We start from the raw sequence: 27,773 nt of genomic DNA on the forward strand, positions 1-27,773 counted from the left end.
TAGGCCCTGATGCCCACTGATAAGAAATAATATTCCATTCTGATGCATGACCAGTTTGTCATTTGAGTTGTGTTAAAAAATTAGACAAAATTCAAGCTTTAAAGGATTAAAGAGATATAGATTATCCCACCCTATTGCACTCATTGTTTTGATTACAAATAGTAATAAATAAATAAATAAATAAATAAATAAATAAATAAATAAAACCAAATAGTCTTTTAAAAGGGAATGTTGCAAATTAACTGATAGGCCTTTCACACCTATGTTCCTCCAGTCTCTAATGGGTGCAAGTTATTGGGCAAGTGATTCAAGCAAAGAAAAGATGAACAAAGGACATGTTATATCCGTAGACTATACTATATTAATACCTACCTTTACCCTGGAATAATAAAAATCGATCTGTAATCAAAGTAGTTAGTCAGCTAACAACCTTCATGCAAGGGATACGCATATCCATACCCTTATTTAGAATATATTTGTGTGTTTTTCTATTCTCATGAAGATTAAAACTCTGTTGGGAGTATTAAACAGTAATGAGCCAGCATGTGAAAAACAGAAAATAGGCTAAGATAGGTTAACTGAGATAGTAGATTTGTTTTGTTTTGTTTTAATCCTTTGCTGTACTTAAAAGAAAAAAAATAAATCAAAGCCAGCAAAAATCTCTTTGAACAACTTTCTATGAAAAATGAACATTTAGTTGCCATATGAGCCTGTTGAAAAAGGTAACTGAATTCAACAAAGGCATTAAATGATATTCTTTGTGAAACCTACCCTGATAATATATCTGGCACCATTTCTATTTCTGTTTCAGAGCAGGAACTGACATATAATAGATGCTTAATCAATACATGTTGAATTTATGAATGAATGAATGATCCTAATAAAATGAATATTTATATCTGAGTTTCCCTTTCTCAACATGGCTCAGTTCCTTAGTGTAGAAGATTCTTGGGGTGCCTGGGCGGCACAGCGGTTAAGGCGTCTGCCTTCGGCTCAGGGCGTGATCCTGGCGTTACGGATCGAGCCCCACATCAGGCTCCTCCGCTATGAGCCTGTTTCTTCCTCTCCCACTCCCCCTGCTTGTGTCCCCTCTCTCGCTGGCTGTCTCTATCTCTGTCAAATGAATGAATAAAATCTTAAAAAAAGAAAAAAAAGAAAAAAAAAGAAGATTCTTAAAGCTGTGTCTGGAGCTTTTATCTTCTGATGATTCAGTTACTTCGCAAAGGAATAACAGCTGGTTGAAGCTTAAATATTCTGAAAAATCACTCTGATTCTCCTTTTGTAATATTATCAGCCAATGAAATTGACAACTTCTGAGGATCTATTTGTGTAGGAACTTAGAATCATTGTAGTTATATCTAGTTCCACAAAAGAAGGAAGACTGTCAACCAACAATTTAAAAATTTAGATTATAATACAATTTAAAAATCAATTAAGAGGGGTGCATGGGTGGCTCAGTTAGTTAAGCATCTGACTCTTGGTTTCAGCTCAGGTCATGATCTCAGGGTCCTGGGATTGAACTCTGTGTTGGGTTCCATGATTGACATGAAGTCTGCTTGTCCCTCCCTCCCTCTATTCCTCCCCCCCCCTACACTCTCTCTCTCAAATAAATAAATAAATAAAATCTTCAAAATAATCAATTAATAACTGAGATGTAAAAATTGTACCATCCTATTTTTGGCCTTCTTATATTGTATCATAGCTAAAACAAAATATCATTTTGTTAAATGATTTTGCTCAACTGTAGGCTAATATAAACATTCTGAGCACAATTAAGATAGGCTAGGCTAAGCTATGATGTTTGGTAGTTTATGTGTATTAAGTGCATTTTCAACTTATGATATCACTGGGACATAACTGCATCATAAGTCAAGGAAGATTTAGGGGTATAGAAGAAGTCAAGTGTATGATGATTGAAGTATTTCACTATATATTACTAACACTGTATATTACCATCACTCCCTCTCCTCCCCCAAAAAGAAAGAAATTGAGGAGAATTGGGGGGAAATCATCTTTTTAGAAAATAATACTAGCAGCTACCAAGACTACCCCTCCATCAGAGTCTATATGGGGCTTCTAGAACAGTAGAGTATTGTTAAAAATATGGATATTAGAGTCAGATTGCTTAGGTTCAAATCCCACCTTTGCCATTTGCTAGTTATCAAAAAGTGCCTTCTTCACTTTACTCTTCTTATTGGAAAATTGGTGAGAATAACAAAACTGGTTTAATAAAAAGTAATATCCTCTCTTCCAATTAAGTGAAGATGTTTAGAACTTAATGTGCATGTGGGAGTGGATATGAGTGAAATGGGAGAGGACGCATGCTCTTTTGAAATGTTACTCTTTGCTAATATAACATCATTGAAATAGGTATCAGAGTATCCAATGTCTTGTCATCATGGAGGTCAAAACAGAACAGAGTGGCAAGTTTCTAACAATATTGGAAAGTAGTAACTGTTTCCTCCTTCATTTTTTTAATCAACATTAACTGGAGGGTATGCCAGCCTTATCTTCCATTTATATTTTCTTTTGAAATAGTTCTTCAAGGAACCATAAGTGCATTAATTAAACCAGGGTAAAACTTCAAAGGATCCATTTCACTTCTCATAGTACAAGTACACATAGGAAAAAGCAATTAATTTAAAATCCAAGTTTCATATATTCCCAGTTTCCAGTTGAGAGATGATGAAATATACATTCTCAATTCCTCTATTTCTTTCTGGAATCAATTGTCACTTTCTCTTGGTCTTCTTTTCTGAAGTAACTGGTTATTTTGATTACTGTCAAAAGGCTGGATGATGTCCACAATTATCTTCTTTCTCCTTCTGATGCTGATTCTATTGTTTAGTAAATTAAGGGAAAGGAATACCAGATGAAACCTGGTATAATTTTTAAAGTTTGGAAAGGAAATCTGTATTTAGCTTAATTATTGTCTTTTATGTACAGGGCTGAATATTTACATTTGGAACAACCCTTGAGCTTAATTCAGCTGTTTAGACATGAAGTAGAGTTCCAAGTCAAGTTAAACACTTTTTCATTAAGATGTATTCGTGTCAGTGTATCTTGCCCTGCTTAAAAACATTTTTCTACTATATGTTTTGATCTGTTTAATGTTTTAAAAATTTAATAAGTTCCCAGTGGGGAAAAATCTTATTGTCTCTAATCCAATCTCTTTATACAAAGTCCAAAAGGTCAATTCAAATGGCAGAATAGACCTTTTCCAGATGCATAGTGATTAGGGGGGAGCACAGTATCTAATCTATGCCGATCTAACCTAAATTTTTCCATACTGAGAGCTCTTGTATTGCAGAGACTCAAACACCCATGCTTCCAATCTCTCAAATTTTGACAAAAATATTGGCCCTGATGGTGTGATACATTTTGCTTTTGCCTTCAAGATCTAGCTAGAGACACAATTCAGAAACAAATTAACTGAAAGTAAAAGTTAAAAAAAAAAGGAATGGATACTTTGGGAAAGGAAATGATTTGGTGGTAGTAGTTTAGATTAATGCAACCAGATTTCAGAAACTAGAAGGTTGAAGTACAACAAAGGATGACCAGAATCTTGAGTGCAGTAAAGCAAACATAGAGCAGAGGGTTTTGCATATGGTCTGGGTGTTGCCTGATTTAAAAAAAAAAGAAAAGAAAAAGAAAAATATCCACTTTAGATATTTTGGATATCGGAGCAACTGTATGCTCTCCATCCGAAGTAACAGGGATTGAAATCATCTGTCACTTCCCCCTGCTATTGCCTTCTCATAACAATATCGAACCATAGCTTCTAAGGAAATTCAATTTCTGTTCACACAGATAGAAGGTTTTTTCCCAGACAGACTTCCCCTGTGCTAATTCATCCTGCGCATCGGAGCTGGAATTGTGCAGCAATTTTCCAACTGATCTCCAAATTTTTATTCCTTCCATTATATTATGTACTCTTTCCCTTTTGCCTAAAGTTTCTTTCAAAAATCAGGATCACATCCCTACTTTTCTAGGAGCCTTTTAGTGACCCTGTTGCCCAAAGTTTGTTCCATCCCAAACAACTTACATATTGAATGTCATTAACAGATTATGAATACTAAATTGACCTCGGAAAGAAACTTTCTGTGAGGAAACTTTTCTTGGTGTTGTTTTGTTAGTTACAGTAAACACATGAGGTACCTAAGATAGCTCCACGGCAAGTGGAGAAAGATTCAGGAAGATCTCAGAGATGGAGGGAAATAGGTGAGGAATAAATTTGAGAGAATAAAGTGATGAGCTTCTGCACGGCAGACACATTATATAGAATTTAATGTTTCCTAACTCACCTGATTGAATATCTATCTTTATCTATCTTTTGAAGAAATTCCGTTTTTTAAAATATGATTACCACAATTGATAGTAAGGAAAATGACACTCAATCTCCAATAAGAGCTTTGTGTATAAACCATGAATTAGGCCTCCAAGGTCATTCATTCTTTGACTAAAAACATAGCTTTAAAAATTTCAGAAATTCCCTTCAGAGTCAACCTCTATAAGCTTGGAAATGTGCATTTAAAGATGGAAAAGAATGACAAACTGATTTTGTTTAGTTACCAAAACGTAGAAATTATATGTTGTGGTTTTGAATGTATTTTTATTTTTTAAAGAAGACTTTAAATAGGGAGATAAAATTTTTGTTTCAGTAACTATTTTCTAGAAATCATCTACTCCGTGAAGAAATTCTTATTACTAAATTGTTTCGGTATCAATAATTACCATGTAATGTGATATTTATTATTTGAACTCACTATTTAAATAACACCCAGAATGCTTTTAAAGAAATTAAAAAAAAATAAATTGAATTTGCTTTTAAAGTATTTTTGCAAATACCCATGGTAAAATATTGATGGTGATGAATTTCAAAATGAATATTATGCTTAATGATGGAAGTTGGAGTTTCAAAAAAAATTACTGGAGGATAAAATTTTGAAATTTTATATGTCAGTGAAAATGTAAAATGAAGAATACAGAGGAATGAAAAGTCCACAGTATTAGACACCTATAAAAATCGCTATCTTAACTTTCTTGTTGCCTTACCATCCTGGACTATCACATTTGTATATTAAAATGTTCAGTGTTGGGGCACCTGGGTGGCTCAGTCATTAAGTGTCTGCCTTCGGCTCAGGGCGTGATCCCAGCGTTCTGGGATCGAGCCCTGCATCAGGCTCCTCCCTAGGAGCCTGCTTCTTCTTCTCCCACTCCCCCTGCTCCTGTTCCCTCTCTTCCTGGCTGTCTCTCTCTGTCAAATAAGTAAATAAAATCTTTTAAAAAAATGTTCAGTGTAGTTTTTAGACTATTAGGGGAAAAATATTTTTCCTCAGAAATTATGCTGGCTTCAAACAAAAATAATAATAATAATTTCAAGAAGAACTAGTTTGAGGGGCGCCTGGGTGGCACAGCGGTTAAGCGTCTGCCTTCAGCTCAGGGCATGATCCTGGCGTTATGGGATCGAGCCCCACATCAGGCTCCTCTGCTATGAGCCTGCTTCTTCCTCTCCCACTCCCCCTGCTTGTGTTCCCTCTCTCGCTGGCTGTCTCTATCTCTGTCGAATAAATAAATAAAATCTTTAAAAAAAAAAAAGAACTAGTTTGAATAATGCCAAATTTCTATATCATGGTCAAAATAATGCCATTTCCTCTTACATGATTGTTGCATGTGATTTTTGAGAACCATACAAATTGTTTTACCTACCTTTGGCTATTGAAAGTTCTTCTGTCCAAATGCAGTTGTAGTAATATGAAAATGCAGGATAATTTGAGAGTTATATGTTAGACCTAAAAACTATATATTTGATGATATGATCAATTTCATCTTTGGTAAAATGTCACCTGAAAAATGGAGATTTTAGTATTTTAAGCATTGTTATTTGAACCTAGAGGTGATATTTTTCTGATTTGCTTATATGATAGTTTATATGCTTCATTCAAAAACAAGAACGCTTTAGGATGTGTATTTTTAAATGTCACTACCTCATATACCAAAGGAAATGTTAATTTAATTGAGTTTCATATCTTGAGCTGGATTAAAATTAGACATAGTTTAATGGTTACATATATTTTATTGTTGAAGTTAAGCATATACACCAATGTATAGCTTCTTTTTAAAAAACATACAAAATCTCCTTTCACATGAAGTATTAACAGTTGAGCAAAAGAGTGATAAAAATACTTCTTTGGAAGAACTGGGAATTGGACAAGCACAGTCTATTCTTTGCCCCACAGGTGACAGTGGGAAAATTGTCTGCCCAATATCCAGCCAGCTTTCCTGCTTTCTAATGAGCTCTGATGATTTTCTATATCTTAGTTTAGTAAATGACTTCAGAGAGCTGCCTTAAGACACCCACCTCACTGCTCAATGCTTTGTCCCAAATGACAAATCATCTCATAGATCTCCATTAATGTGCCGTAGAAAGGGAGAGGAATTGGTTGGGGATATACATATGGAAAAGTCCTTTCTGAGGATGTGGGGTTTTTTACAAAAAAAAAAAAAAAAAAAAATTTTTTTTGACTATGCTTCCCCCCTGCTTAAATATCTCCAAGGTAAAGACTATTTTTTATTTATGTCTATCCAGAATCTTCTATATAAAAGATGCTTTCCTCATCAATCTCTGTAGAATAAAATTTGACATTCAGAGCAAGAATGAGCCTTTTGGTCCTTGTCGCCTGCAGAGTTAAGGTAAAGCTCATGGAATAAGTCTTGTTTTATTTTTGGTTTTGGTTTTAGTTGGTTGGTTGGTTGGTTGGTTGGTGTTTGGTTTTTGGGTGAATTACGGTATAATAAAAAACAACAAGGGAGCAAGCAAGAGAGCAGAGGTAAGGAAGACAAGAATTAGAGAAAAGCTGGTATGTTCGTCCATCCCATCCATTTCAGCTTAGTGGTTAAGGCCTTTGCCTCCACTCTTTAGCACATGATTCAATTGGTGGGAAACTCACCAATTTTTCATAGAATAATAAATTTGCATATACTATTCAACATCATGAAAAATCCTTCCCTTCTTGCCTACCTGAAAATTATCTACTGGTCTTCCAGTACCCTGACATCTCTTTTGAAAATTCTTCTCTTACTCCTCCCAGGCAGTTGATTGTTCCTTTCTGGGATGGTACGCATCTCTACCACAGTGCTTTCACATTGCCTTACAAATATTCATTTACATATATGTCTGCTCTCAGACTAAACTGTCAGCTCCTTACAGCCAAGACTATTGCTTATTCATTTCTGTATTCCCACCACCTTCTATTATGCCTTTCATAGTTGGCATTTGATGAAAGGCTAATTCATCTTTCCAAGAATTAAACCAGTCTTTTAAAATAATATATTTACAATGGGATGATATATGATCTCAAACAGTAGTTTATGCTCTCTGTCGCATGGTTTTTGCCCTAAAAGTAAATGATAAAGAAAAAAACAACAATACAGCACCAAACTTAGGAAGGAAACAAGATTTGCTTGAAAAGTATGAATTTGAAAAACATGAATAAAATATCTAGAATAGTATGAATGTTGTATTAAGAGAAATTGAGGTTATAATGTTTTCCATCTTTTCTCAGTTTTTTCTTGACAGTACAATATTAAAATAGAACAATAATTTACATTATAAATATACATTGAATAAATGAATGAATGGATGAATGAATGAATGAAGCCCAGAGATGTTAACTGACATACTCAAGTCACATCTCTTAGTATCAGTGCTAGGACTAGAGCCCAGATCACAATGTCAAGTAAAAAATAAAATCCTGATTTTTAAAATTCTGTGATTTTTAAAAATATTTTTTATTTCCAAATAATTTTAGACCTGCAGAAAGTTGCACAAATAACACAGAGAATACACATATATATCTTTCACTCAGTTTCCCCCGATGTTAATAACCTACACAACTGTAATATAATTATCAAAACTAGGAAATTAATACCAGATTCAAGATTCCACATTACTTTTATTGTTGGGGCTCTTTATCTCCTCAATATTTTATAGTTTCTCAGTCTTAACTTTTCTTTTATGACTTTGACACTTTTAAGAAGACTGGTCAGTTATTTTATAGAATGTCCTTCAATTCTCATGAGGTTGCACATTTAGGGCAAGAATAAGTTATATGTCCTCAGTGATATGCATCATATCAGGGAATACATGATAATCATGTAACTTATTACTGATGGTTTTAACCTTCATCATTTGAAGAAGGTGCTGTGGCTCAGGTTTTTCCAATGTAAGTTTATTGTATTTCCTCTCATAATTTATATATACTTTGGAAAAGATACTTGTAGCCTAAGCAAATATCTTGTTTTTCTTCAATCGTTCACCCACTCATTTTAATATTGGCAGATCTTGTCTGTAACAATTATTACTATTGTGTTTACTTAATGAGATTTTGTATGTGCCTCATCCCTCCCACATTTATTAATTGGAATTCTTTTAAACAAGATATGTCCCTTATCCCCTTTGTTTGCTTATTCAATTACATAATTATATTAGTATGGACATATGGGTATTGATTTATTTTAGGGGTTATAAATCAATTATATCATTATGTATTTTGCTCAAATTATTCCAGCTTTGGTTATCAGGAATTTTTTTCAGGCTGGCTTCCGGGTCTATGGACATGCCCCACTCCTTTTTTGGATACTTTCTTATTTTTTGGTAACACAAATCTGATCCAGATTTGCCTTGTTATTCCTGCTCATCCCTGAAATAAGCTACTTGTCCAATGAGTTCTTGGTCCTTTGATTGGAGAATGGAATTTAGAAATCAAGATCTCGGTGCTAGCTATCCTTGTTGCTGTGGGGGTGTTATTGCTTCTAGACCCTCTTGATAGATAAAGCTGGGGAATGTATGTCAGTATACTAATCTGTTTGAATCTGTTCAACCATATTTATTTCCATGTCTGTATAAATATATGAACAATCATGAATTTATAGTGATATCTCCAATTCTAATAGAGTTCATTCTAGCCTCTAGTTTTTCCTTGTTTGTAAAGTTTTTCTCCGACAGTGAAAAATTTTGCTCACATTATCTGTAATACATTTACTTACATGTTCAGTTCTGGTGCACACATCAAGTAGCTACAAAGTTGACAATGCTTACCCTTGTGTGAAACTGATTACTCAGTGAAATAATTGTGTACCATTCTTTTTGCCTCACAGTATTTCACAATAGTTTTTCACAAAGTTTCTTTAGTTCATTATTTTCTTCTCCATCCTATTCAATATGGTTATGTTATTCATTTATAACATAACTAGGTTCATTTGTTATTCTTGTTTGCCTCATATCCTGGGTTATTTTAATTTTTCATTAATTTTTAAAAATTTTATTTCTCGTTAATTTGAGGGGAGGATGTGAAAATTGCTATACTCCAAACTCAGTTCACGGAGAGCTTCCTCATTCTTTTATTCAGCTGCATAGTACTCTGTTGTATCACTCTAATGTAATATATTCAATGACTTTCTTGTGCAAAGCATTAGGTTGTTTCCAATATTTGCAGTTAAAAACAAGGCTGCAATGAATAACATTGGCTATGTGTATTTTCCCATTGTTGAAGGTGTCATCAGGGTAGAGTCCTAGAGATTAGATTGCTGAATCAGTAGGTAATTACATAAGTAGTTTTGTTAAGTATTGCCCATTTTATCTCCCAAAGGTTGGGCCAATTTTTATTCTTACAAGGAATAAAAAGGGGTGCCTGTTTCCCTACATCCTCATGAACAGAATGTGATATCCTCAATTTTTGCTCACCTAAGAGCAAGAAATGATACCTTAGGTGTTTTAATTGGCACTTCAGTAATTATGACTAACTTCAAATGTTTTCATATATTTGGGGATTTTTTAAATTTTTGTGTGAAAATTGTTGGTTCAAATTTTTTCCACCTTTTATGTCTCTGGTGTTTGTTCCTCAGTTTTTAGGAGTTCTTGACATATTGTGGATATTGGTCCTTTGTCTGTGGTTTGTATCATGAATATTTTCTTCTGGTTTTTCAGTTATCTTTTGACTTTGCAGATTTTCTCCTGCATATTTTTAGATTTTTTAAAAATGTGTTCATATTTATCGATCTTTTTTTCTTCTAGTTTTAGTGACATATAATTGACGTACAACACTTTGTAAGTGTAAAGTGTACAGCACAATGATTTGACATACATGTATTGTGAAATGTTTACCACAGTAAGTTTAGTTAACATACATAGTTACAAAAATTTTCTTCCTTGTGCTGAGACTTTTAGGATCTTTTCTTTTATTGCTTCTGGATTTTGATTCATATTTAGAAAGCCTTTTCCTAATCTACAACTAAAGAGGTATTCATTCATGTTTTCCTCTGGTAGTTAATAATAATAATTTAATTTATTAAATTAAAGTGAAATTGGTTTCACTTTTACATTTAGTCCCTAATTTATTTAGCATTTATTTTGATGTATGCAATGAGATATGAATCTAATCTTAACTATTTCCAAATGGCTACTTCGTTGTTCCAACACCATTTATTAGAAGTTTATCTTTCTTCCAGTGATTTGAAATGTCACTTTTAACATGTGCCGAATTGTAGACTGTTGCATTTCATTTTTCTGGATTATTTATCTGCTTATGTGCCAGTACTACATGTTTCAACTACAGAGGCTTCTTAGCATATTTTAGTTTTTAGTATGGCGAGTCCCCCTTAGTTTTCCTGGCTATTGTTTTATGTTTGCTTTTAAAATGAATTTTAGTGTCAACTTGTCTAATTCCATAAAATAGTTTGTGCATGTTTTTATTAGGATTTCATTGAATTTATAAATTAACTTAGGGAGAGCTACATCTTAATAATGTTGGGTTGTCTTAGTCAAGAACAGGATATATCTTTCCATTTGTCCAAGTCTATTTTTATATCTTTAAAAAGAATTTAAAAATTTTTTAAATATTCCACATTTCTCATTCAATCAAGTCCTAAGTATTTAATCTTCTTTATCGTTATTGTAAATGGGTTTCTCTGTCATTTATTCTTTAATTATTTATTGGCATCATAAGGCATTTTTGTATGTTAATGTTAAACTATGCTATCTACTGGATTCTTTGAGGTAGCTTTATCATTGGTCCTATGAGGTTTTCTTGGTATGCTATCACATTATCTACAAATAAAGATAGTTTTGTTTCCTCTTCATTTCTGTGCCACTAATTAATTTTTGTCATCTAATTGCATTGGCTAATATCTTTACTACATTGTTGAAATGCAGCATAGTGGGCATGCTTACTTTGTTCCCAGTTTTACTAGAGATGCTTCTGTTCTCATTAAAGATGATGTTGGCTTTTGGATATATATGGTATCCCTCAATATATATGTATGTAAAGTATCCCTCAATTCCTAATTTCTTGTTGTTTATTTAATAATGAAAGAGTGTTTAATTTTTTCAAAGGCTTTTTCAGCATCTATGGAGATAATCATGATTTTTTTCTGCTTAGATATAGCATAATATGTGATAGTAATAAAATTCTAAATATTGGAATGATTATATATCCCTGGAATAAAGTCTATTTGGTCATAGTGTATTATTTTCTTAATATGGTATTAGATCCTGTTTGTTAATATTTTATTTATATTCTTGAATTAATTATGAGTGATACTGTTTTTTTGTTCCTTTGTAGTGTTTTTATTCCATTAGATATTATTTTTTCACTTGTTTCATAAAAGGAATTCTGAATTTTTAATTCCTTTTCAATGTACTAGAATAATTTCTGAGAGTTTAGACTATGTGCTCATAGAAAGTAGGCAAAAAAAAAAAAAAAAAATCTCCTGTGAAACCATCTGGGCCTGGTGCTTTTTGTGGAGAAATTCCTAGATAACTTGCTGGGGTTTTCTTCTGTGGAAATTGGTCTGTTTAAGATTTATAATTTAAATAGAGTCAATTTGGCAATATCTACCTATGTAGTTTTTCAAATTTATTTAGAGTTCTGCAAAGCAGTTTGTGAGTGTGTATGTGTGGGTGTGTGTGTGTGGGTGTGTGTGTGCACGCACATGTGTGCATATTTTAACTTCTTTGATTTCAATGTTTTTTCCCTTTTATTATTTTTTTATTTTGCATCTTTTTCTTACTATACTTTCTCACTGCTTTTTATTGATCAGGTTAGCCAGTGCTTTTTTTCTTTTGTTATTAAAGAATAATAATATGATTTTAATTAGACCTACTGTTTTTCTATAATCATATTCTCCGATCATTTTCTTCTTTCATTATTCCCATCCTTATGATACTTTAATTCTATCATTTCAATTTATAAATTCCTCTTTTACCCAAATTATTTAATAAAAATGTGTTTTTAAATGTCCAAGTAGAAAGGTCTTTCTTGTTTGTTTTTAATATATATATAATTTCTTATTTTATAGCCTTATAATTATGGCAATAAAATTATAATATTTTACTTTATGGAAGTTACTGATATTTTCTTTGCAGTTTAATATGTGATCAATTTTTGTGAACATTCTGTAGGTACCTGAGAAGAATTTGTATTCTCTATTAGGAGTAGAGCTCAATGTATAGTGATTAGATCTACCCTCTTGGTTATGTTGGCTAGGTCCTCTATCTTCTCCCTTATTTTTTGTTCACTTGTTCTGTCTAATATTGAGAGTGGCATTTTTTTTTTCTCTTCTCACATGTCTTGTGGATTTTGCTTCATAAATGCAGTGTTATTATTTCATTACACTCTTTCCAGCTGTCTGACTCCATGGATGATTCATAAATCTTTCTGATTTAACAAAGGGGTAGGATGCATTGGAATTACCTTATTGTTCTGCAAAAAAAAATTAGGTCCTATCAATTCTTTAGTATATAAATCCCCTTGACAGAATTCAAAACAGATCTATCCTACCTCAAAATGAATTCTATATCAATTCTATACTGGGGAATAATATGAGAATTGTCTGTGTATATTATTATGAAACACTTAGTCTCAAAAATAGATTTTTTTATTGTAATTTAGCCCAGTGGTTCCAAGTCCTGGCTGTGCATGATATTAAGAGCTTGCTATGTAGATGCATTGGCCCTAGCACTGATATTTTGTTCAGTATATCTACTTGTGGCCTGAGAACCCACAAGTAGATAATCTGGAACCACATAGGGAAACCACTGATGCAGTCCTCCACTTTTGCAAGTGATCCTGTTAATGTTTAATTCTTCACCTAATCACTTAGAAGTTCAGATTCACTCAAATCTATTATGGTGCCTTGCTGGTTAATATCCCCCTTCTTGACCTTTGGCATTTTGACTTGATGATCATGACACATATTTAACCATTTAAAACATACTTAGATAGAAAATAGGCAATATTAAAAATCTGAGGGAAAATATTAAAATTTCTTTAAATCTATCATTCATCCTCTACTGGCATCTACACTAACAGCTATAAATAAAGCTGAAGAATGTGATTGTTTAACAAATTTGTTCACAATAATAATAAAAAAAAACTTTGGTACTGTAAGTATCTGGGAACTTAGTAAAGAGAGTGAGTGATAAGAAAAAGAGATTATTTGGAAAATTGGGCAAAAAAACTATAACCCTTGAACCCATTCAAGCTACAGAAATATTAATTAGAAGTCAAGCTCTAATCATTTGGAGTTGTCCTAAACTTCAAAACAACTAACATCACTTCATGTCAGGTGGGGCAATATGCCGAAAAATCTTTGTTCAGAGTTTTTAGTTGTTTTGCTAAAGCCTCAGGCTCAGTTTCAGCCGAGCCTAGGTGACAAAATTGTTAGGTCAAAGTCTCATCCAAACTGACAAATGAAAAGTATCCCATCCCCACAATTCTCCACAAATTACAAAGGAAAAGAATAGGTAATATTACTGTGTATATTGCATTTGGCTGGTAGTTTCTCTGTTGAGCTGGTAGGTGAATTATTTATCATCTCCTTCGATTGCAAACTAGATGCAGTGTAGTAATTCAGAGGTTATCCGTATATCCTTTAAGATTGATACTGTGTGTTTGCACATCGCACATTGACATTCATTTTTGCAAAATTATTCTGGTGTAGCTAAGGTGGAAGCCTGAAAGTGTTGGTCTTATTTTTCAGTGGTGAAATAGAGACAGAGAGTTAGGGAATGCTCTGCCTCAGGCTATCATTGTGAATCTCTGAGATGACTAGAGGCTGGAAAAGAAATTCAACTCTGTCTTCATTTTCCAGGCCAAGATTTCTCTACAAAACTAATTTTCAATTTAGATATAAATATAACCTTTGGTTTCCCTTCATAATGTGTATAAACACAGAGAGCCTCCTTTGTCCCAATTTCAGAGTTCCTTACCCTCTGCCATTGGAGGTAAAGCAAAAGTCAGGAGAATTAGACTAATTTGAAAAATGACCAAATTATTATTACCCTGGAGCAGGGCACAGTTGGAGTTTATCAGTGAGTCATTTTATAGCCTCTGATAATGTTTCTATCTCCTAAATCTATCCTCTGATAATATTCTTATATCTTCCAAAGCAACTTTCTGGAAGAATTAGGAGCAAAATTGTTATTGAATGGAGGCACCTTAATTCATTGAAGATAAAGCAAATTTTGTCAGTTTTGCTCCAAATAAGAAGATAAAAAAAAAAAAATCCGAAGAGATTCATGCATAATAGATGTCAATATTAAACAAAGGAAACACTGTTAAGATCTTTCATCTTTTGGAATAAAATGGAATGTCCAACCACTATTTTATTTTAGTCCCTTACTATAAATAAAACTAAAGGATAATCAGTAAAATTATTTCACTTAAGAGGTAATCATGCATCTCCATAAATATTTAAGTATCAAATTAAAGTACAGATGTTTTGCTATGCAACAGATGCCTATTCCACAGTGACATATGCAACAGTGACAGGGATATATGCAAACAAAAAAGGCATGTATTTCAGAGTTTTGAATGTGTCAAAAATGCCCTGGTATATTGCTCAGTAGTTATAACCAGTAAACACTTATATGCGCAAATATTGATTTGAGGTGAGATCATTGTCATCAGATCCTGATTCAAAGGAAATACACACTGCAGTTCTATAATACTATACACATTTTCAACGGTATTTAAAAGACGGATTGTTCTGAGCATTGTACTTGGTGCAGAGGCCCCGTGATGATAACTTTTATTCCTACTATCCTTTTAGAAACAAACACTGGAGGCAGGAAGTTACTAAATATTATTTTAAGCAACTTTGGAACTAAATTTGGCCATGTAAGAATTATTTTTGAACATTAGTTTAGTGAATAGATGTTCCAGATTTATAAGTGGTGTCTATTAGGGGGATAGTTTTAGGGGTTTGGGGGGTTTTGTTTGTTTTATTTTACTGGAAGGGCACAGGAAAATTTGAGTGAGTCCAAGTTCTATTGTGATCATACTTAACTAGCTGCATGAGTATACTAATAAAGCTGGGAATAATGATGTAGCAGTTACCATGTATTCAATATACCTGGTATGTAACTATTCACTTTACCTTGATTCTGGCATTTAAAAATGACAGCTACTATTATGTTGAACATTTTGTGTAAGTTGAAGCCTCTCAGAAAAATTAGGTAACTCCTCCAGTGTTAAATTTCCTCATAATTTGTACTCATTTCTACAAATGTCTTCTCTCCTTGGTTAAGCTAAATCTTTGAAAAACTGCCTTGGTAGTGCAATGTAATCATAATATAATATAACAAATGAGAGTAATGCTAACATTACTCTTTGGGCTCTCTGAGTAATAGTGGGGATGTTATGCTCTATTAGGGACATCATTTGACCCTGGATATAAACTGGGTCCAGTGTAACAGTGAGCCCTTTTGTAATGAGCTTAGACTGTATCTGTTTTTTTTACTTTGCTGTGTTGAACAGGACTATATATTTGACAAGACTCATAGTGGTAAGGCTATAAATGTGATATTACAGATGATGTCATATGTAACACATGAGTCAATTAGTTAATGAACAATGACTAAACATTCTGCATCGCCTTTTATTAAAAGTGTTTCATAAGGAAAACTTTTGTATTCCATGAAGTGACAATGGAGTAATTATATGGGAACTTATGAGACATTCACATTATATAAAAACAACATAAAATTCAGTGAAGATACCACCTACTCCACATTTCCATACACATGAACATTTTTGTCCAATATTCTCTTTTTCTCAAATCACACCGCAGGAAAGTCTGAATATTCATTGAACCAAGTATGTGTTAATGTGGTTCCTGGTTTCTACTTTCATGCTAACTCAAGTTTTTCAGAACAGATTACAATTTTAAAGTCCCTAGCTCAGAGCTCTCATTTTAAAACAACTTTATAAGTCCCAAACTTACTGAGTACTAACTCTGGGCCAGACACCTTGCTTGCGACTTGAGGACAGAAATAAGTGATTTAGTCTATTGATTGAGTTAACCAAATTAATAAATGATTATCCAGATCTTCATTACATGAAGCTCATGGTCTCCATATAAGTACATGAGTAGTGGCAGGGGATTCATGAAATCCTGAAATTATATGAAAATCACTGTGGGTCTATGGATAGGAATATTTTGCTAGCAAAGGGGTTCCTGAATTTCATCAGATTCTCCAGAGGTTCATAATACAAAACAAATTAGGAATTACTAATCCTCTTCTTCCTTGGCAGTGGAAATAAATTGGTTTTAGCAGTACATTTTTTAAGATGTAAAGAAATTTTGGTTCAAAAATATTATGACTAGCCTAATATTAAGTATCTGTTTAATGGCAGATTTAGAATATGAATAAATTGCCATTTGGCAAAGTCCAAAGTTGCTTTTTACTATATATTTATATCATTAATATAATCTCAATTTTTGTTCAAACTACATTCTCTTTGTTTGTTAAATGGAAACATGGGCTTTTATATGCCTCCATGTTTAAAATGGGAAAACTCCTAAATAAATAAATAAATAAATAAATAAATTAATTAATTAAATTAAATGAGAAAACTCCAATCCAGCATTAGATGTCCAAACTCATTCAGTTTTTATTTTTGCTCAATTTTTGTAAGAAGCAACTGATAACCAGAATTTTTAAAATGTACTTTCCTAGGGGGGACCTAATCTCAGAACACTGTTTATCTAAGTTAGTATCTTTGATGTCTAATAGTCTTTGATCATCATAAAGATAAATCACAAAAGAAAGATTCCATTGTTATTTCCTCTATTCTCTGCCAACTGCAACAAGGGCATAAACAAACAGAACTTAAGATATTTCAACAGGATTGGGCAAGATGTTCTGGTTAGACCAGAAAATCAGGTAGTGTAGTTAATGGGAGGAGCCCATTCTCAAGCATTCTAGTAGTCATCAGTAGTTTGGCTTGCCTTTTTATTTGTTTGTTTGTTTGCTTAGCATTCAGGTTTGGTTTCTGTGTCAGGAAAATGGTGTTTATCATGTATCAGTTTAAATGACAACAACTTAGTGACCTCAGAAACTGTCACTTTTATCAGTGTGTGTGTGTGTGTATTGCACATACATATGTGCAAATGATTAGGTTATTTATAGTCCTTACATGAGAGCTGTATTAAAGGTTTTACTTATTTTTAATTGAAAAATTGGAAGACATGATCTTTCAAAAATGGTAATGTGCCTTTCCTATTTTGTCATTATGAAGAGTAAAGTTCACATTACATTTCACATGTTTACCTAACATTTTACCATTCTGGGGGCTGAAAAATAGAAAGAAATTAGGTCAGGGTTAGCTTTTATTAAATGCATTTTTACTCTGACACACCACTGGGTGGAGTACATCCCTAGCCCAGTGTCTAATATTACTGTATTATAAGGGTGTTTCTGTGCCAGAAGAGAGAAACTCCTAATCAATTTTGAGGTTTTGTATATTGTTTTAAAAATCTGAACATGTTTAATGAAGGCTAAATGACTAGAATATAATACCAGCATTGAATATGCTCTGGCATTATAACTTTCAAGATTCAATCCATCTTCCCTGGACCCATGGGAGATAAGGTTTGACACCCTGCCTGGAAAACTCAGAGAGAATTATTCAGAAAAGGGCCATTTTATGTTCTGGTCAAAAGAGCAGCTGCAATTTGGGCTGAATTAGTGCTTTAACTCTACATGGAAAAGCATAAAGCTTATTTTTGATAATGGAATCAAACTGTACCCAGATATTGAATTTGACTTTTCACATGATGTTGCTTTGATACAGCTTATATTGGAGCTGAGCCCTAATCTTATAATAAAATGAATTTCTGTCAGATGCACTGTGGGACTATTGTTGTCAATAGCTTTTACCTGAATTTGGCCTTCAGAACTTTATGAACGAGAAAAATTTCATAGTAGCTGTTAGTTTTATGTGATTTTCAATTTTTCCCAATTCCCTTCTTGTCTCTTTAATTCCTTCTCCTTAAATGCTGGGAAAATGAAATTTACTGATCAAGTCTAAAATCTCCCACCATACAGATTTATTGTGCCACAAATGTTACAGCCCAATAAAACTACATTTTTATAAAACTATTTAGACTCTATAATTCTACATATATATCTACATATCTCAAGTAAATATTTTTGTGCTGTTTGAAAGAGAGGATTCTCATTTTGACTATCCTTTTCTCTTTGTTTCTTGTATTCCTTGAATTTCATTTCCCAGCTCACAGTATATCCCTTCGTTTCTTCTAAGCTTTCAGCTCTCAAACCTTGCCCTATAGCTTTCATATTTCCAAACCACCCTTTATCTGCTCCATTTTCCATTCTAAAACCAATTCTCTTTCATCTGTATTTTTTTAAATAACTTCGTATTTTCACTTCACTTACATTTTCTTTCCAGTGCTATTAAAGATTCTGTATTTCTCCTTCCCTCTCCCTCTCTCCTTCCTCCCGCCCCCCACCAAGTATAGCATCTCATCTATTTCTCTATACTGAAGCTGTGGTTTACCCAGGGGAGAGACTTTCTCATACACACAGCTCAGTGCTATGATGGTTTCAGTGGTGCCAGCATATTTTAACCACATCATTATCATGTAGTCCCAAAGCTTTGCTCCCTGAAAACACCATCTTTAGAAGGATTTCGTTTCCATTAATCAATTTTAGAACTTGAGATTCAAGCACGTAAAGCATTTATTAGAATGTTCCCTACTTGTTCCCACATTCATTTCATTCTCTTGACTATCTAAGAAAAAGGAATTGTGCAAGAGTCTTTTCTCCCTCCATGCTTACCTCTCCTTTCTATATCCCACCGAGCCCCCCAAGTCTATTCTTCCATACAGTAGTTAAATCAGAGCATGCGGCAGGACGGCATTGTGTGAACTGGTGGCCACACAAGTACTTTGTATTCACTGGAGGTTTAGAAGTACAGCAGCTGCATATAAATATGCATAGTTGAGAGATTCATGATGGTGCCACCTCATTCTAGTGCCGGTTGGCTGCAGTGCAGGCACTACAAATCAATGAACATTTTCCCCATCCATCAGCTGCTCGCTTGCAAGCAGACAAAACACTTACAATGCCAGAAACCCACAGAGAGCTCCTTAGTGAACGAAACCTCACTGTCACAAGATTCAAAATAGCCGGCCCCCTCCCACCCTGAACCTCTCAGCTCTGGACCTCAGATGTCTTTTTTTATCCAACGTGGATCGCGAGCACTTAAAAAATAACACCAGGAAAGAAAGAGAAAAAAAAAGGAGCAATGATAAATCAGGGTTTTGAGGGTCCTCACATTATACTTGTCACAAAACAAAGGATTCTTTGAGCATTAACCCTTTTCGAGAATAAAAACCCATCATAAAGATGAATCTGCCAATGTTGACTATACTGCTTTATGGTTGTAGGGTTTGAGTGTTGAAGCATTTAAATATGCAAAGCATTGAGTCATGCCGTGGCAGACATTTGTAATTTATCCATAGTTGTTAGATGGCTTGGGATATTGAGGAGTGATGATATGCTGATATGAGAAAAATAAATCATAAATGTATTTAATAGTAGAAATAGTGTTTTCTCCCTTCGGTTGAACAATTTTGCAGGTATATTTATATCTATAAATTCAAGCATTCAGTCCATGTAGAAATTTTAATAAAAGTTTAATTTCATTTAACAACTTCCATATGAAATTATTAATGAATCAAATGTATATCCCTTGGTGAAAAGATCTAAATTCATTACATCTATAGAACAAGTCTATTTTTCATTTTAGATGGTTTAACATTAGCAACAAAAATAGTTCATTCTTGTGTAGAATGAATACTTAGCTATTAAACAGTTTGTAATGTTTTCTGACAACTTGCTGATCAAGTTTCCAATAAGACTAATAATCAATTTGATTTCCCATTCATTGATTCATTCATTCATTTTTTTCAGCTATTTGTCAAACACCTACTGTAGCACTATAGAACGTAAAATATGGTAATCTCTATAGCCCCTGTTTTGAAGATGTGAATCTTCTGTTTGGGAAGATAGGAAATACAGTTACATACATGACCATGTGACTTTCATATTTTGAAAAAGTCTAGTCCAGGCTGTGGTGTGTTGAAGATATGTAGGAAATAGTTCCTAAGTGTATGTGACATATTGATTTAAAACTTCCCTAGCAGTTTGGGGCGCCTGGGTGGCACAGCGGTTAAGCGTCTGCCTTCGGCTCAGGCCGTGATCCCAGCATTATGGGATCGAGCCCCACTTCAGGCTCCTCCGCTATGAGCCTGCTTCTTCCTCTCCCACTCCCCCTGCTTGTGTTCCCTCTCTCGCTGGCTGTCTCTATCTCTGTCAAATAAATAAATAAAATCTTTAAAAAAAAATAAAATAAAAATAAAAAAAATAAAACTTCCCTAGCAGTTTAATATGTTTTGTTACATATTGCAAGCAGGGCAAAAACAAAGAAAGAAAGTAGTTATAATTATCCATAACTATAGCTCAGAGAAGCTGACATGCCTACCTTTTATTTGCTTGTGAGCAGGGAAACCAAAATTTGAACCCCTGTCTGCTTAACTTTAGAGTCCATCCATTCACTCCTACTAAGCCATGTTGAATTACAAGACAGAATGTGATAATTGCTCTGGAGGATCAGAGGAAGGAAAGATCACTTCCAGCTGGGATGACCAAAGAAGACATCATTAAGAAGGAGTAGCATTTGAGCAAGCCTTTGAAGAATGGGCACGGGAACAAAGCAGAAACTACAGACAGGAGTTAGCATTGGTGAAACCTTATGACTGGCAAACAAGTTGCCAGGCATGAAGGACATCTCTTTCAGTGAAATGGATGCTGCAAATAACACCACTATTTAAAGAATTGCCAACCAGGCTCCTCACTTATTAGAAAAGGAATCCACAAATGGATTTGTATTTCAGGTTTCAAATGAAAGTCGGTTAAACTGTTTTGGATCCGAGTTTCTTCACTTCTAAAGTAAGGGCTTGAGCCAAATAACCAATGGGGACTCTTCTAAGGAAGTCTGCTTTGCAGTTCGTTCGTTTTCATTTTTTTCGGAATAAAAAAAAAAAAAAAAACACTGAAAGTAGCCAATTCAATGTATAGCAGTTATATAACCTGTGTGTAAGTAACCATTCTCAGAACACAAAGTATATCTAAGTATTTACATATCTATATCTAGATGTCTATGTCTATATATAAACTAGCTGTTAGCATTTGAATGCCTAATCTGAGCTCAAACTCTCATTTTTTGCCATGTTTTTCCAGATTTTGCTTCCCATTAGAGTTTGAATCAAACTAATTTTTATAATAATTTAATCACCATATATTAAGCATGTGGTAAATGCAAGTTTTAGGAATTATGGATTCTTGCTGTAGCTGTTTCTATATTTCAACTGTTGGAGAAGATATAAAGCTGGAATATTAGATATTAACTCAACAATAAAAAGGCATTTTTTGTGGTATTCAAATACTTTTGAGTAGATTCACATGTTTGCCACCTTTCTATCCTGTCTATAACTCCGATAGTATTGAAAGCAAGATTTTGGCAGTGCTCATTAAACATAGAGCAGTGATATACATATGTGAAACGAATATACAGTGCGTATGTACACAGGCATGCAAGCTTGTAAACAAGTTGAGGGAACAGGAGAACTTAAAAGAATGATACAATGCTTATTTTTTCCTGACTTTAAATCTTTTTTTTTCCTGTCAACATTTCCCCCCTAATTTTTTTTTTTCCAAAACAAGAAAAGAGAACAAAGAGAAAGAAGTATTTTGTTTGAATTTAGGGTGAGAAGAAAATCAAACATCATTTTTCTCATAATTTTTGCAAAGGCTACTAAAGGAATATGAGTGGGGAGCTCTTCCTTGAATAGAATTGCCCTGGATGGAACTCCATCCTGCCATTGTTGCTGCCAAGTACGTTCAGGGGTAACTGGATGTTATGAGAGTCCAGACTCTTTTATTTTGCATCTTACACTTTCTCGTATGTCCTAAAACTGTATGTTTTGGTAAAGGCTTATTTGGATTCTAGTCTATTTGGAATTGAGCTGAGTTTATTAGGTTTGTTTTAATGATTTGAATGAAACGGAACCTCATTTGAAGCAAACAATGTGATGCTTTGAACGTTTTAATTCTGATTCTGATCTTAAGTGGGGGGAGTTTAAGCTCATTTTGGTTAGATCAGTTTATGGTCAAATTAGCTAATCTTCTTAACAAATATTTACTGAGCACCAACTATATTCATTAGTGTGAGTCTTGTTAAGATGAAAGGAAATATAACGAGGTTTCTAACTTTGGTGGTTTATATGTCTGTGAAGAAAAAATATTAAGTTTTCCAAAAGTTAATAAATATAAGGTCCTACATACATAAATGTCAAATGAGTGATAAGGTGCACAAAGTCCTTTGGAAGTTCAGAGACCAGGCATTTCCATAAGTCCTGGCTTTGTAACTCGGGCAGGCAATACCAGCGCCACTTGCTTTAATGGGAGGAAACTCTGAAGATGAATTTGCCCTCGGGTGCACCGTGAGCAGATGTAAATTGAAAAGCACTGCTCCAGGCGATGAAAGTAATGGAAACAATTTGAGCAGATAATCACTTAATAAAAAGAAAATGAAACTGGAGCAATGGGTAGATTCCAATAAATTTAACTATCCCAACAGAAAAAAATCTCCCTTCAGAAGATACAAGTACTTATAGGTATGATCTCAAGTTAGGAGCACTTTAGTTTTATAGAGGCACTTCTGGTGGGAAGCCCGAGTTACTTCTATAGCAGGTCATTGATATTTGTGAAATAAAATTGGTAAACTTATACCATGTAAAAATTGAAAACAAACCTTATTTAGTAATTTCAAAACCAGTCATAGAATTGAATGCTTATGTTTTAAGAAAAGGGAAAATGAATACATACCAAGAAAGTACAGCATCTTCGGACTGGAACTTGATTAGAATATTAACCTAATGGCCCTTAATTCTTCCCATTTTTCTTAGGCACTATCTATGTAATCATCCATTTGAAAAAGCAGCAAGCGTAGTTAAACATTAGGTGGGAACCAACATTCAGAGATTGTGAATTGCTTCAAGTTAGTCCCTTTACCCTCTCAGTGAACTTGGAAATGTGTTTCACATCATACAAATCTCAGATTTCTCAGCAACAACATGTAAAATAATAATTGTTACCAAGCCTACCTTCCAGAACAGTCAGGATTCTGCAAGTATCCTTGAATATGCTCTAAAATGAGTACTCTAAAAATAGTGAAGCCCATACTTGAGACATTGTCATTGTTATTATGTTACCTGCTTTATGCTATGATATTTTCTTGCGAATATTCAAAAAACTGAGAGTATGTTTTGAATTCTACCTTTTAATAAATTTTCTGTAGACAGAAATTATTTCCTTTCTTTAGTCTTTAGTTCTCTCATAAAATTGATAAAAATCTTGTCTGATATATACATGTGTCATTTTAATCTGTCGGCTGGAAGAGAAGTGAAAGCATATTAAAAATAATTATAAAGTCAGTCACTAGAAAATATGTAATTGTGGAAAAAATAATGAGAAAATAACATAAATTAATTATTAAAATGTAATGTGTGAGCTTTTTAATGGTTTATTAAGCACTAGATATCAAAACCATGTCATTTCTTAAAATTTAAGTCTGTCAAAGTACTTGAAGAGCAAGTGTTTTAAAATTAAAAAAGTATTTTTATATTTAAAACTTACTGTTGATTCTGTAATAAAGTGCCCCATGGCAAAATATTATTAGCTAAAGAAACAGAAATTTGACTTAAAAAATGTAATTTTGACCAAATTGGTATTCTATGGTTAGTGTTTCTTAACTATATTTAGTTTTCAAGTGAAATTTTGCCCACCCAAAAAACTTAGGTAACAGGAAACCTTCTCATTCACACATCGATGTGTTTCTTCTGAAACTACTTGGGTCCAGATAGTAATTTGAAATGTTATTCAAATCTGATTTGAAGGGAAAAAAAATGGGTTGCTTTCCATGTGCCGTTTCCTGACTCACTCACTTACTGATTCTCATAGACACAGCCAAGAAATTTCCACCTATGTAGTCAGAGTAATGCTTCAGGTTTTTGCATCAGACCTCAAAAAGTTCAGATTCTGACTGTACCTTGTCATGCCTGGGGCATGTTTCTTAATATCTAAGTTTCAGGCCCCTGCTCTGTCAAAATGGAGATTATATAATTTCCTTCCAAATTTCTTGTAAAAATGAAATGGGGTATGTATAGCACAAATCAGCCAGCTTGGTGCCTGCCCCATGTTGAATGTGCAGTGATTGTCGGTGTTGCTGCTCACCCATCCATTCATCAGGTTTTTATCTGTCAGGTAGTGTGCTAGGAAGTGAGAATATGAAGATGGATCTGACACCGTCTTTGCCCTTAAGGAATGTTCAGTTTGGTGGATGAGAGAGGGATGAGACAGACCAAACAGTGGGCAATTATAATCCCGTATAGTAAGTATGCTGAAGGGTAAGCACATAAGGACATCTAGCAGGTTGGAGAGAAGGAAGCTCTTTGCCAATTGGTTTCATTGTTCAGTCCCTTAAAATATATTTATTCAGTGTCTACTATATGCTAGTTATTGTCCTAGGAGCTGGGAATAGTAAAGGGAGAAGAAAAACACATATTACGTGTTCTTTGGGAACAGGTGTATCTTGTGGGAGAAGACAGTCTTCTAATAATTATACCGCAATAAATATAAAATCGCAAATGTAACAGTTGCTGGTAAGTTACCCAGTGCTTCTCATCTGTGGGTGACGTTGCTCCTCCCAGGAGGCTATTGGCAAGGTCTGGAGACATTCCGAGTTGCCACCCCTAAAGGAGTGTTATGGGCATCTAATGGGTGGAGGCTAGAGATACCGTTCAACATCCTACACTACACAGGATAGGACCTCACGACAAAGAATTATCTATATCACAATGTCCATAGTGCTGAGGTTGAGACATCCTGAAAGAATTCTACCACTAGTTGTGGTGTGTAAGTCCATGATGGCGGGCATACCTCTCTTGTTTCACTGACATATCCCCAGTGCCTGGAAATGTGTCTGTCACATAATAGGTGGTCAGTAAATACATGAGGGTAAATGAATTGTTTGCAAGGGACTGCCAGAAAAAAAGACTAGCACGTTCAAAGGTCTGGGCTTAGAGGAAATAAGTTATGTGAAGGAGCTGAAAGGAGGCTAGTAGTCTGGAATCAAAATGAGTGAGAGAACGGTTCCATTGAGAAAAACAACGAGCATGGGCTTATAGACGTTTAAAGTCAGTTTGCAAGTCTCAATCACTGTATATGTAAGACCTAAATTGTTCCTCCAAAAATTTCATAGTTTCTTTTTATTCTGTTCTCATTGGGGAACACGTTATACATATTTAAGTAAATCCAGCCCTTTTCTTTTTTTGGTCAAAGAAGTCTAAATTTTACTCAGACTATCATTTTTGTCTTTGCTGATTTTTGTTTTCCAAGTTCTCAGAATTGTGGTCTAGATCAGGAGCACTGGGGAAGGATCATTAAATGACTTAGATGAAATTTGTGTGTAAGAACAGATAATTCTGGAAGGAATTGGATTCCTTAGAGCAGTAGTCCTTGAGGATGTGGGCGGAAAGCTGGAGCAGAAATAAGACGGATGTTTCAAAAAAGCGGTGTAACTGTCTGTCCCTGCCATTCACATCCAAGCAAAAAGTGGAACATTACTTTCTCAGGCGATGTGATCTGTCTTCCTAGACCAGGCAATGTCTCCGCTTTACCAGTTCTCTCAGTTCTTTTATCATTTCTCAATGATGCCTACCCTATATTTCCCATTCTCCTTTACCAGTGGGGGAAGAATTACACGATGTGTGAATTAAACATGGTAAGAATAATACCAATAGTGATTACATTTGTGAAAATCTTAAAACCTATTATAGATCAGCAAAAATACCAATGTATTAGAAATTCTCTCTCTCTCTCTTTCTCTCTCTCTATTTCTCTCTCCACCTCCCTCCTTTCCTCTCATCCTCCTTCCCTCCTTCCCTTTGATAATTATATTGCAAACAGTTTACTCTGTCTGTGACTACTGGAACCGTAGCTTTTCTTCATCAAGAAGGGAAATATGCCGCACTAAGCGCACACACACACACACACACGAGCATGCACACACACACACACACACACACACACACACACACACACTTTGCCAATCACTGCTCTCAAGAGCATAATAGGTAGCCGCTTTCGAAGGCATTCGTACACTCAGATGAGGATCCTAATGAGTCGGACCTCCCCTTTACCCCTGGTTTAATTGAAAAATCTGGAGGGTTACAAACTGAAATTTTAGAAAAAGTAACTGAAACCTAACAGAGATAGTCCTAGGATCTCTTTCTATTTCCTAAGAGAGAAGTGGAAACCCCCTATCAATCTTTTGCCCACCTTGTAGCTTTTCTGGTACAGGTGAAAAGTTTCATCCTTCTGGTTGATGAAGGAACTTTATGAATAATTCTATGTTCATCATGACAGTTGACTGAAGCAGAAGACTAAATTAAAAATAGAGGCCATTATCTGGGGGTTGAGCAATCCTCCTTCCCATGTAGGACAGTGATTCTTATCTACATATGAACATCAGCATCATCTCAGGGGCCTTTACAGAGAGCACACGCCTTGGACCACTTCCTGGATATTCTGCTTCAGTAGGTCTAGAGTGGGCCTTTGACATGCATATTTTGAAAAGACTCTCGGATAAGCCCAAAGTGCTTTCTGGATTAGAAATCGAAGAACTGAGTTTTTCTTCTCACAGTCATGCTGTGAGGGTCCCTAATATTTGGAGAGCTCACAGTTGGACACCATGTAAATGGACTCCATTATTTAGAATGGTGACCTGCCACCCTATGAGTTTTGAATGTAGACTAACCTAACTTGCCCTGCCTTTCTTCCCACATTTTTACCTATGATTTATACTTCATACAAAATCAAAGCCCTAATTTTTTTTTACCCGTGTTTAAATAACATTTCAGGGGTACCAGGTTGGCTCAGTTGGCTAAGCATCCGACTCTTGGTTTTGACTAAGATCATGATCTCAGGGTTCTGAGATCAAGTCCCATGTCAGGCTCCCCACTCAGCAGGGAGTCTGTTTCTCTCCCTCTCCCACTGCCCCTTCTCTGTCTCTCTCTCAAATAAACAAATAAATCTTAAATAAATAAATAAATAACATTTCAAAGAGAATTTCTTATAATGTAAAATATCTCCAACTATTGATTTATTTTAAACGTTTTTAAGTTATATAAAATAATATGTCTTTTATACTCCTTTAAGAAATAATAATTTAGATAAATATTTGAAAAGGTAATGATAATGAAGTAAATAACAATAGATATAAATAAGTGATAAATAAATGCATAATAATTATAGTTAGTCCTTATAGAGCACCTTTATATCT

General features: G+C 34.3%; 1 long non-coding RNA gene across 7 annotated transcripts in view; it reads left to right on the plus strand.

Moving 5' to 3' along the window:
* LOC125281477 (uncharacterized) overlaps window positions 1-27,773 on the plus strand; it is a 438,012-nt gene that overhangs the window by 204,917 nt on the left and 205,322 nt on the right. Inside the window, exon 2 of one of the 7 annotated variants that reach the window (XR_008957337.1) lies at window positions 6,590-6,693. The exons of the other annotated variants lie outside the window; for them this stretch is intronic. This is a non-coding gene — a long non-coding RNA (uncharacterized LOC125281477). The remainder of the gene's footprint in view (window positions 1-6,589; window positions 6,694-27,773) is intronic. 7 annotated transcript variants of the gene reach the window in all.

Source organism: Ursus arctos, unplaced genomic scaffold, assembly GCF_023065955.2.
Source record: "Ursus arctos isolate Adak ecotype North America unplaced genomic scaffold, UrsArc2.0 scaffold_4, whole genome shotgun sequence".
NCBI classification, from domain to species: Eukaryota; Metazoa; Chordata; class Mammalia; order Carnivora; family Ursidae; genus Ursus; species Ursus arctos.